The sequence below is a fragment of the Neofelis nebulosa genome, chromosome 6 (assembly GCF_028018385.1).
Source record: "Neofelis nebulosa isolate mNeoNeb1 chromosome 6, mNeoNeb1.pri, whole genome shotgun sequence".
Taxonomy (NCBI): domain Eukaryota; kingdom Metazoa; phylum Chordata; class Mammalia; order Carnivora; family Felidae; genus Neofelis; species Neofelis nebulosa.
The window spans coordinates 29,181,712-29,193,811 of record NC_080787.1 but is presented as its reverse complement, the minus strand read 5'-3'; positions in this window follow the sequence as shown (position 1 = coordinate 29,193,811).

The following is a 12,100-nucleotide window of genomic DNA, read 5'->3' as shown; positions in this document are numbered from 1 at the left end:
CAAAGGTAATACAGAGAGGTTTCCATACACCCCCAACACAGTTTTCTCTAATCAGTCTTATATTACCATGGCACATTAGTCAAAATTAAGATACCAGCATTGGTACCTTACTATGAACTAAACTCCAGATATCATTTGGATTTCACTAGTTTTTCCATTAGTGTCAGTATACATATTTTAAAAATAGGTAGCAGAGAAGGGGGATTTAATTTTATTTCCTTTTTTAAAAATTTTAAATGTTTAATCATTTTTGAGATGAAGAGAGAGATAGAACGCAAGTGGGGTAGGGGCAGAGAGAGAGAGAAGGAGACACAGAATCTGAAGCAGACTCCCGGCTCTGAGCTGTCAGCACAGAGCCCCACACAAGGCTCGAACTCACAAACTGTGAGATCATGAACTGAGCCAAAGTTAGTTGCCCAACTGACTAAGCCACCTAGGCTCCCCAAGGGAGACTTAATTTTAGAATGGTAATTTATAAACTATCAAATATATTCTTGAGAAACTTTAATAGCATACCTTTAGCTATATATTATATATTTTCTTTATGATAAAACCAGTAAGTTTGGGGTTTTTTTAATGACACATTTGTATCAACATGAACCTACATGAATCTACAAATCCAAGAAGCTCAATGAACTTCAAGTATGGACTCAAAGAGACCCACACTGAGACACATTATAGTAAACTGATTATATGACAAAGAGAGACTCATAAAGACAGCAAGAGATGCAACTTTTCCCATACAAAGGAGTGTCAATAAGATTAACAACCAATTTCTCATCAAAATTATGAAGGCCCAAAGGCAGTGGGATAACATATTTGAAGTGCTGAAAGAAAAACTGTCACTCAATACCCAGAGGCTCCTGGGTAGCTCAGCCATTTAAAAGTCAGACTTTGGCTCAGGTCATGATCTCACGGTTCATGAGTTCGAGCCCCATGTGGGGCTCTGTGCTGACAGCTCAGAGCTTGGAGCTTACTTCAGATTCTGTCTCCCTCTCTTTCTGTCCCTCCCTGCTCACACTCTGTCTCTCTCTGTCCCAAAAATAAATACACATAAAAAAAAAAAAAAGAATTCTATATCCAGCAAAACTGTCCTTCAAAACTGAGGGAGAAATTAAGACATTCCCAGATAAACAAAACCTGAGGGAATTTGTTACCACTAGACCTGCCATAAAAGAAACACTAAAGGGAGTCCAAGTTTAAATGAAATGACATCAGGCAGTAACTCAAAGCTGTATGAATAGAGATTACAGTAAAGGTAAATACATGGGCAAATATAAAATCAAGTATTGTATTTTTATTTTGTAATTACACTTTTTATTTCTACATGCTCAAAAGACAAATGTATAAAATATAACTCAATGTCATTAGGCCCAAAATGTATAAAGATATAACCTATGACAACAATAAAGGAAAGGACAGAGCTATGTAGAAAAGAGTTTAACTATTGAAATTAAGTTGGTATCAACTCAAATTATATTGTTATAAGTTCGGATATTAAATGTAATTGCCACAATAACAACAAAATATCTAAAGAATATACACAAAAGGAAATGATATGGGAATCAAAATGGTTCAGACAAAAAAAAATCAACTAAATGCAAAGGAAGACAATTACAGAGGAAATGGGGGACAAAAGCCTATAAGACATACAGAAAACAAGTAGCCAAATGGCAGAAGAAATCTTTCCTTATCAGTAATCACTTTGCATGTTAATGGATTAAAGTCTCTAATAAAAGGCAGAGGTTGGCAGAATAGATTAATAAAACATGATCTAACTGTATTCTATCTACAAGAAATTCAACCTATATCCAAATACACAAATAGATTGAAAGTGAAAGGATACAGAAAGATATACCATGGAAAATGTAATAACAGAGATCTGTGGTGGCTATACTAATATGAGAAACAATAGACTTTAAGTCAAGAACTGTAACAAGACAATGAAAGACATTATATATTGGTAAAAGTTTCAATACAGCAAGAAGATACAATCATTTAAAACATTTACACACCTAAGAACAGACCCTCAAAATATAAGAGGCAAAAACTGACAGAATTTAAAGGAGAAATCGATTATTGTATATTAAGAGTTAGAGACTTTAATACTCCACTTTCAGTAGTAAATAAAACATCTAAACAGAATATCAATAAAGTAGTGGACATGGGGGCACCTGGGTGGCTCAGTTGGTTAAGAGATGGACTTCAGCTCAGGTCATGATCTCATGGTTCATGGGTTCAAGCCCCACATTGGGCTCTGTGCTGACAGCTCAGAGCCTGGAGCCTGCTTCAGATTCTGTGTCTCCCACTTTCTCTGCCCCTCCCCCACTCACACTCTGTCTCTCTCTTTGTCAAAAATAAAATAAAAACATAAAAAAAAGTAGTGGACATGAACAAAACTATAAACTGACAAGACCTAATAAACATACTGTACTCAACAACAGCAAAATATATATTCTCTAGGATAAGCCATATTTTAGGGTACAAAAACAAGCCTTAATAAATTTTAAAAGATTGAAAACATACAAAGTATATTCTCTGACCACAATGGAATGAAGCTAGAAAACAATTTTCTTTAAAAAGGAAATTGAAAAACACAGTCTTAAACAGAAGAAATCACAAGGGAAATTAGAAAATACTTAAAGATGAATTAAAAAAAAAAAATACCAGGGCACCTGGGTGGCTCAAGTCAATTAAGTGCCTGACTCTTAGTTTCGTCGCAGGTCACGATCTCATGGTTTGTGGGTTTAAGCCCCACATTGGGCTCTGTACTAACAGTGGGATTCTCTCTCTCTCTCTCTCTCCCTAAAAATAAATAAATAAACTTAAAAAAAAAAGATGAGAGATCTTAAATCAAAACCTTAACTTTACACAAATGTTTTCTAGTTGAGGAACTAGAAAGGAAAATGAAATTAAACACAAAATTAGCAGAAGGTAGGACTTAATAAAGACTAGAGCAGAGATATATAAAATAAAAAATAGAAAAACAATAGAATCAATGAAACTAGAAGCTGGTTGTTTGAAAAGAACAACAAAATTGGCAAAACATTACCCAGACTGACAAAGAAAAAAAAGAGAGAAGATATAAATAACTAAAAGCAGAAGTGAAAATGGTAACATTACTACTGATTTTATAGAAATAAAAATAATGGCAAGAGTGTACTATAAACAATTGTATGCCAACCAATGTAATTACCTACGCAGGACAAACTCCTAGAAGCTCAAAAAGTACATAAACTGACTGAAATTAAAAACAGGAAATCTCAACAGATATATAACAAATAAAGAGATTGGATCAGTAATTGAAAACCTCTCAACAGGATGCCTACTCTCATCACTTCTATTCAACATCATACTAGGACTCCTAGCCAGAGCAAATAGGCAAGAAAAAGAAATAAAAGACACCAAAATTAGGAAGGAAGAAGTAAAACTGTCACTATTTACAGATGGCATGATATTATATATAGAAAGTTGTAAAGACTTCACCAAAAAACTGTTGGAATAAATAAATTCAGTAAGATTGCAGGATGCAAAATCAGTGTACAAAAATCTGTTGCATTTTTAAACACTAATAATGAACTATCAGAAAGAGAAAAAAAAACACTCCCATTTACATTTGCATCAAAAACATATGTAGGAATAAATATAGCCAAGGAGGTAAAAGACCTGTACACTGAGAACTATAAAGACATTGATAAAAGAAATAGAAAAAGACAAATAAATGTAAAGATAATCTATGCTCATGGATTGGAAGAATATTGTTAAAATGTACATACACCCCAAAGCAATCTATAGATTCAATGCAATCTCTATCAAAATTCCAATGGCATTTTTCACAGAAATAGAATAAACAAATCCTAACATATAGATGAAACTCTAAAAAGCCCTGAATAGCCAAAGTAATCTTGAGGAAAAAGAACAAAGCTGGAGGCATCATGCTCCCTAATTTCAAACTATATTACAAGGTATGGATATCAAACCAGTATGGTATTGGCATAAAAACAGACACATTGATCAATAGAGCAGAATAGAGAGCACAGAAATAAATCCACACATATATAGTTAATTAAGAATATACAATAGGAAAAGAACAGTCTCTTCAATAAATGGTGTTGGGAAAACTGGACAGCCACATGCAAAAGAATGAAATTAGACCACTATCTTACGTATTACACAAAAACTAACTTAAAATGGATTAAAGACTTGAATGTAAGACTAAAACCATAAAACTCCTAGAAAAAAAACATAAAACTCCTGGTAAGCTCCTTGACATAAGTCTTTGCAATAAGTTTTTGAATCAGACACTAAAAGCAAGAGCAACAAAAGCAAAAATAAACAAGTGGGACTACATGAAACTAAAAAGCTGTACAGAAAAGGAAAGCATCAACAAAATGAAAAGACAACATACTGAATGGGAGAAAATATTTGCAAATCATATGTCTGCTAAGAGGTTAATATCCAAAATATATAGGAACTCATACAACCCAACAGCAAAACAAACAAATAATTAAATTAAAAAATGGGCAGAAAATCTGAATAGACATGTTTTCAAAAAAGACATAGAGATGGTCAACAGGTATGAAAATATGTTCAGCATCACTCATCATCAGGGAAGTGTAAATCAAAACCACAGTAAGATATATCACCTCACATCTGTTAGAATGGTTAGTATCAAAAAGACAAGAACATAGTTCTAACTGCAGTAGAAGCAGTTATTTTATTTTATTTTATTTTATTTTATTTTATTTTATTTTATTTTATTTTATTTCATTTCATTTCATTTCATTTATTTTTTAATAAAATTAACATTAATAATTTTTTAAGTTTATTTATTTATTTGGAGACAGAGAGAATGGGGAGGTGCAGAGAGAGAGAGAGAGAGAGGGAGAGAGAAAATCCCAAGCGAGCTCTAAGCTTTCAGCACAGAACCCAAAGTGGGGCTTGATCCCACAACCCTGGGGTCATGACCTGAGCCGATGATATCAAGAGTCTGAAGCTGGACCTACTGAGCCACCCAAGATGTCCCAAAGCAGTTTATTTTGGAGCTTGGGTAAGAAATAGCCAAAGCAAATATTGAGTGGAAGGCTAAAAAAAATTTTTAAATCATTCTCTAAGCAATAGAAAGATATCCAAGCTTTTTGAGTATTGTGTGACAGGGAAAAGCAATGATTTAGAAAACTGAATTATCCATGATATTTAGAATAGCCAGGAAATGGGAAAGTGTATCACAGGGAAGTAAAAATTAAGACTGTAACTTATGAGGTGGTGAAGACCTGATTCAAGTATATAAGTTTCTTAGCCCCTCTCTTGCCCCTTGACTACTCCCCACAAACCAAATATCCCAATTTAACGTTAACTTAAAAAAAAAAAAAAAAGAAACAAAGAAAACCTCTCAACAAAGAAATGTGCAGAACCATATGGTCTCACTGGTGAATTCTATCAAACACTTAAAGAATTAACACCAGTCCTTTTCAAACTCATCCAAAAAATTAAAGAGAGAACATGCCCAAACTCATACCTTGATACTAAAGCAAGATAAAGACATTGCAAGAAAATAAAATTATAGACTAATATTCTTATAAATATTGATACAAAAATCCTCAAGGAAATACTAGCAAACTGCATCCAACAGCATATTCAAAGGATTATATATCATGACCAATTGAGATTTAATCCAGAAATGCAACATGAAAAAAATCTCTTAATGTAATACACACATTAATAGAATGAATACAAAAGAAACCACATGATTATCTCAACTGACACAGAAAAGGCATCTGACAAAATTCAACACTCTTTCATAATCATTTTAAACACTCGGAAAACTAGGAGTAGAGGGAACTTCCTCAAAATGATAAAGGGAATTTATGGAAAAAAAAATTTAAATCATTCTCTAAGCAATAGAAAGACATTCAAGCTGTTTGAATTTATGAAAAACCTATTTCTAGCCAGAGCAATTAGACAAGGGAAAGAAAACTCATCAAAATTGGCGAGGAACAAGTAAAACTACTGCTACTCACAGATTACATGATCCTATACATAGAAATATATAGAATATATAAAATATCTAGAAAATCTCAAATATATAGAAAATTCCAAATACATAAAATATATAGAAAATCCGTAAGAAAGCTACTAGATCCAATATACAAAATTTAGCAAAGTTGCAGGATACAAGATCAATGTGCAAAAATCAGTTGTGTTTCTATATATGTGTAATGAACAATATGAAAAAGAAACTAAGAACGATATTCTATTTGTAATAGCATCTAAAATAATAAAATACCTAGAATAATAAATCTAACCAAGGAAGTTAAATGCTTGTGCATTTAACTGAAAACTACAAAATATTTCTAAATTTACAAAGAGCTAAATAAATAGAAAAACATCTTATGTTAGTACATAAGAAGACTTTATTGTCAAGATATCAGTACAACTCAAAGCAGCCTACAGATTCAATGCAATCCCTAACAAAATTCCAACAGCATTTTTAAGGTTTTTGCAGAAATATAAAAGCCAGTTCTCAAGTTCATATAGAATTAATTGCAAGGGGCTCTGAATAGCCAAAACAATCTTGAAAAGGAGAACAAAGTTGGAAGACTCCCACATCCTGATTTCAAAACTTACTACAAAGCTACAGATATCAAAACAGTGTGGTCCTGGCACAGGTACAGACATAGACACTAATGGAATGGTATTGAGACTCCAGAAATAAACCCATACATCTATGGCAAATTGATTTTGATAAGGGTGCCCAGTCCATTCAATGGGGGAAAGAGTAGTTTCTTCCATAGATGATGCTGGGACAACTGGATTTTCTCATGCAAAGAAATCCCTTACTTCATACCATATATAAAAATAATCAAAGTCAATCAAGAATCTAAATATAAGAGCCAAGACTACAAAACTGTTAGAAGAAAACCAGGAGTGTTTTTCATGAACGTGGATTTTGCAATAGGTTCTTAGCTATGACACCAAAGTCCAAGGCCAAAACAACAAAATGAATAAAACAAGATAAATTAGATTTCATCAAAACTAAATTATTTTTGTGTATCAAAGGACATTATTTAAAAAAGTGAAAGACAATGGAAACCAAGCTTGAATGAAGAGCCAACCATGCAGACATGGATGTGCGATATACTTACACCACACAATTACTTTGAATCAGGTTAAAGGCTTCTGGGGCATAGAGGTTGATGAGCTCTTTTTATGGTTGCTGTTGCCCTAAAAGGTGAAAAGTTAGAAGATATAAAGAGTTGCACTTCTCTGGAAGTCTTCAATTCTCAACTCCTTTGGAAATAGACTCCATTTTTATAGGGTTTGTGGTTCTGATTTTTCTTTGCTTTAATCTTACACAAAATGAATAACCTCCTACTTTCCCACAGCTTCCTTTTATCCCATTGGGTATACTTTAATTCATTATCATCATAAAAGATGGGCTCTGGATCCAGGCTGCTTTGCATCTTTACTAAACTCTTTGGACCTTAGTTTTGTCATCTGTAAAATGGAAATTGTAATAGAAACTGCATCCTGGGTGCTGCTGTGAGGATGTAACACACAGTAAATAACCCTGCATACTGCCAGTACATGGTAAGCCCTCTGCAAATGCTAATGATTATTATCACACACTATTCTTATTTCTAATAATTACACAGAATATTAAGTTGCTTTCTCAGCTTAACTTTAAATAGCAGGGAGCACTTACTGAATTCACATTCCCTCATCCAAGTTTCATTACTCTGAGTCATGAAGAAAGTGGGAAAAAAGTCATAGAACAGAATTTTGGCCCAATTATATTTGCAATTCCAATGGTATAATCTTTAAAGTACCATTTATCTCCAATGTTTCATCAAAATTTTACCCATTATACATCAGTGTGTACTGTGAAAGCCTAATACCTCTATTCATACAATTGCCAAAATGTTCTGATTGATTTGGGGTAGTGATACAATGTTGAAGGTTTGGTTGGGTCCAAGTATATGCAAAAGTGATTTCTAAAGGCTTATTGAATTTGCCAGTATTTGGCTGTCAACTAAATCCTTAGTTAAAATAAGATGAAAGGTTTGTGTTCTCATATTTGAGTAGTCAATTATGCACGGTATGAATGGCTACTTAACATCAAAAACCTATTTAATAACAAAATGTGAATCTAGTCTCTACCATTTTATCTAGAGCTATCCACTTGACACTTATTATTAATGCAAAAAGCTAATTCATACCATGTTGCCATTAGAATTCTACCCACAGCTTTTGAGGAATCAAGACTGACCACTCTTGACAAACAGCAGACCTTTCCAAAGTACCATAGGGAGAGAACCTTCTCAGAAACCAGGGGTATTATAAGGAGATGGACGTAATGGCTCATTTCCCAATGAAACTGGCAGGGATCAATGACTTCCAGTTATGTTTGCGGAAAAAACCATTAGATTTCCTCATGACATTTCAGAGTTTGGATGATCTTCAATTAGAGACAAAAAACACCCTGAAAACTGTAGCATCTGCTCACCCTGAAATGTCCCAAGAAACCTGAAAATATTCAAAACTACCAGTATGTTCATTGAACAAATGTTATACCTCCATCCTACCTGCAAGATTGATTTCCTGAGACCTCAGCAGCAAGGTAGAAATAACAATAAAAGGGAATTAAGAAAAAGAATATCTAGTTAATTGCTTTCAGAGGAATAGGACTCCCCCCACCAAAAAAAGTGAAAGACAATGTACAGAATGGGAGAAAACATTTGCAACTTCTTTACCTGCTAATATAGAGAATATATCAAGAGCTACAATTCAACAAAAAATAGACAGACAATCCAATTAAATAATGGGCAAAGGACATGCACAGACATTTCCCCAAAGAAGATATATAAATGGCCAATAAGCACATGAAAAGATGCTCACCTTTGTTAATCATCGGGGAAATACAAATCAAAGCAAGGAGATACCACTTCACACCTATTAAGATGCGTGAAAATTAATAAAGGGGAATCTCACTAAGAGTCCTGAGGCTAGAAAGGGGAGCCATACTGAGGCACTATGGGGAAAATGAAAGGGACTTAATTCCTGCAGTCACTGGTGGGAAGCAAGGGTGAAAAGTTTCCATATGCTTGGAGATAAATACCTCCTTCTCTGAAAGAGAACAAAGGAGAGAGAACAAGTCATCAGGGAGTAATGCTTGTTTGAGCAAAAACCGAAGAAACAGTTTGCACAGAAGTAACAATATTAAGCCTGCCTGAACAAGTATTTGTCTTTCAGGCACCCTAAAAATGTCTGCCAAGAAGAAAAGCATCCTGTGATTGTCTTGTGACCTCTAACGAGTAATGACCACAAAATAATGATCCCATGACTGAAGGACATTGTCCCACTCCTAGCCCCTCACCCTTTGCAAAAGTGCCCTTTTAAGCTATGCACACCTGCCTCTTAGGGGAGAAACATTCTTCTTGTCAGGTCCCTGGTATACAAGCTTTCTCTAATAAACTCCACTTGCTTGCTTTCTCCTGAGTTCAATGTTCATTTCTATGACATTGAGACTCAGAACCTGGTCTTGGGGTCCCCTAACAATACCACTCAATGCCAATTACAGGCAGAATTATCAAATACAGACCCCAAAAGAATAATCATCAATTACAAGCTCCCAAAGGGGAAAGACATAGATTGCATCTCCTACAAGAAATTAACCACCCCTGCAAATTCAGCCAATGAGAAATCGTCATCACCCTGAACTCTTGTTCTTCTGCAGTGGCTTTCATTCAAAATAATCCCCACCCCCAAAAAATAATAATAATCCCTCCCAATTTTCTCCTTCCTCTTCATAAAATAACATTCCCCTCCTTCATTTGTTGGACTTGCCTATGGTTTTGCCATCACTTCCATGTCCCAAATTACAATTCTCTGCTATTCCTAAATAAATCCATTTTTGCTGGTAAAATAACTGACTTTTATTTTTAAGGTTAGCAGATGGTTATTATAATTTTTCAAAGGGACATAACAAATGCGGTGAGAATGTGGAAAAATCAGAACCCTTGTACATGGCTGGTGAGAATGTGAACCAGTACAGTCACTGTGGAAAACAGTTTACCAGTTCCTTACAAAGCTAAACAGAATTACCGTAAGAGCCAACAATTTCACTCCTAGGTGTATATCCAAAAGAATTGAAAACAGGGACTCAGATACTTGTACACCAAAATTTTTAGCAAGATTATTCACAAAGCCAAACAACCCAAGTAGCCAACAGATGGATAGGTAAACAAAATGTGTTACATATGCAAAATGCAATATTATTCAGTCATAAAAAGTAATGAAGTTCTGGCTGGAGCTGAGACCTTGCAGAGAGGGCATCGGGAGCCCACGCCTATCATGAAGCTTTGGCCTCAGCTGGCCTCTTGCTTGGTGACTCATCCTGTGACTCATTTCTGCCTCAAGTACTGCCTTAGTGCCTGCCAGTGTCCATGGATCACAGTTCATCAAGCCACATGCACGTTCCATCCACGTAGCACCCTTCAAATGCCCCTTCTCATCACAGTAGTCAAGGGCAGGAATATCATTAAAAAAAAAAAAAAGTAATGAAGTTCTGATATGTACTATGATATGGGTGAACCTTGAAGATAAGATAGGGAAACTGAGGGGACTCCAGTTTTAGAAAGGCTCCCTCTCTGCTGTTTTTCTGTTAGGCCCCTCTTACTCATGTTCTATATTTTGCATGTAAGTGAACCAAAGAAGCTATGTTCCCACTCCAAGGGGGAAGCAAAAACAGTTAATCATTCTCTGAGTTTTGCCTAGGCCCCCAAATATCTGATAACATCTAAGAAGAACCATGTCCCAAACATGATTCAGGACATTAGATTCAAACAAATCCCAGCCATCAATAGTCCCTACCTTTGATGATTTTTGAAATAACACTTATTACTCACCTGTCATTCCTCTTTGATCAGACCATACTCTGGACCCTTTTCCAGTATAAACCCCTAACTCCAAGCAACAACAAGACTCATTCTCTTTTCCTTTACCAGTTTCCCAGACATTCCTTCTGTCATAATCTATCACTATTAAATAAATTCTGCTTTTACTTTCTCTGACTCATATTTGGTTTCTATCCTGTGGAAAGCCAAGAACCTCCTGGCTGGTCCTGTGGGACCCTCCTCTGTGTCCTCAGACCCAGCTTGCCTGCATCAAAAGCACTATGCTAAGTGCAATAAGCCAGACACAAAGGGCCACATATTATATGACTCCACTTGTACAAAATATCTCGAACAGGCAAATTCATGGAGGCAGAAAGTAAGTAGGTTACCAGCGCCTGGGCAGAGGGGAGAGTAGGGAGTTATTGCTTAATGCTTATTGAGTTTCTGTTTGGGGTGATTAAAAACTTTTGGAAATATATAATGGTGGTGGTTACACAACATTGTGAATATAATTAATGCCCCTGAATTGTGTGTTTGCAATGGTTAAGATGGCAACTCTTACATTTCACTACAATAAAAAAAAAAAAAACCTATTTATTAGGAAGAATTTGTTTCCCAAAGGAAAGGGGATGCTGTTAGCAGAAAGAAAAGTCATTAAATAAAACCAAAGGTAACTACTCCCCTAGGAGAGAGTTCAAGCTGCTTATATTAGCTTTAATGAAGCCCTCGATATTCATTTTCATCTGAACTGTGGACAAGAGGAAGCATATAACTGGCTTAGCTGCCTCTTTGCCTAGAATGCCTAATTCGATTCTTGCATTTCTTTATAGCAAGGGGTGAAATGAACATGGAAATCTGAGAACCCCTAGAGGTGACGTTTATTGTTTCTGTTAAGTGTATTTATCTTGTTTTAATAGCACCACCTCCTCATTAAACTCGGAATACAAATATGGTCACATCTTACTTGTTTGCTATAAATGCTCAGTCCTCAATACCAGATTAGCAGGAAATTCTGTTATTTCCTCTTTGCAGATGGGCTCCTCCTGAACTGTCCTAGAATCCACCTTGGGTATTCACACTGCTCAAAAGGGCAAAGGGAGGCCCTCCATTCTCTAGGGAGTATTTTGCTCAGTCCACATCTGTGATTGCTCCTCACTACCACAAGATGGTGCTGTCAGATCACACAGATGCCTAACCAAGGCGCA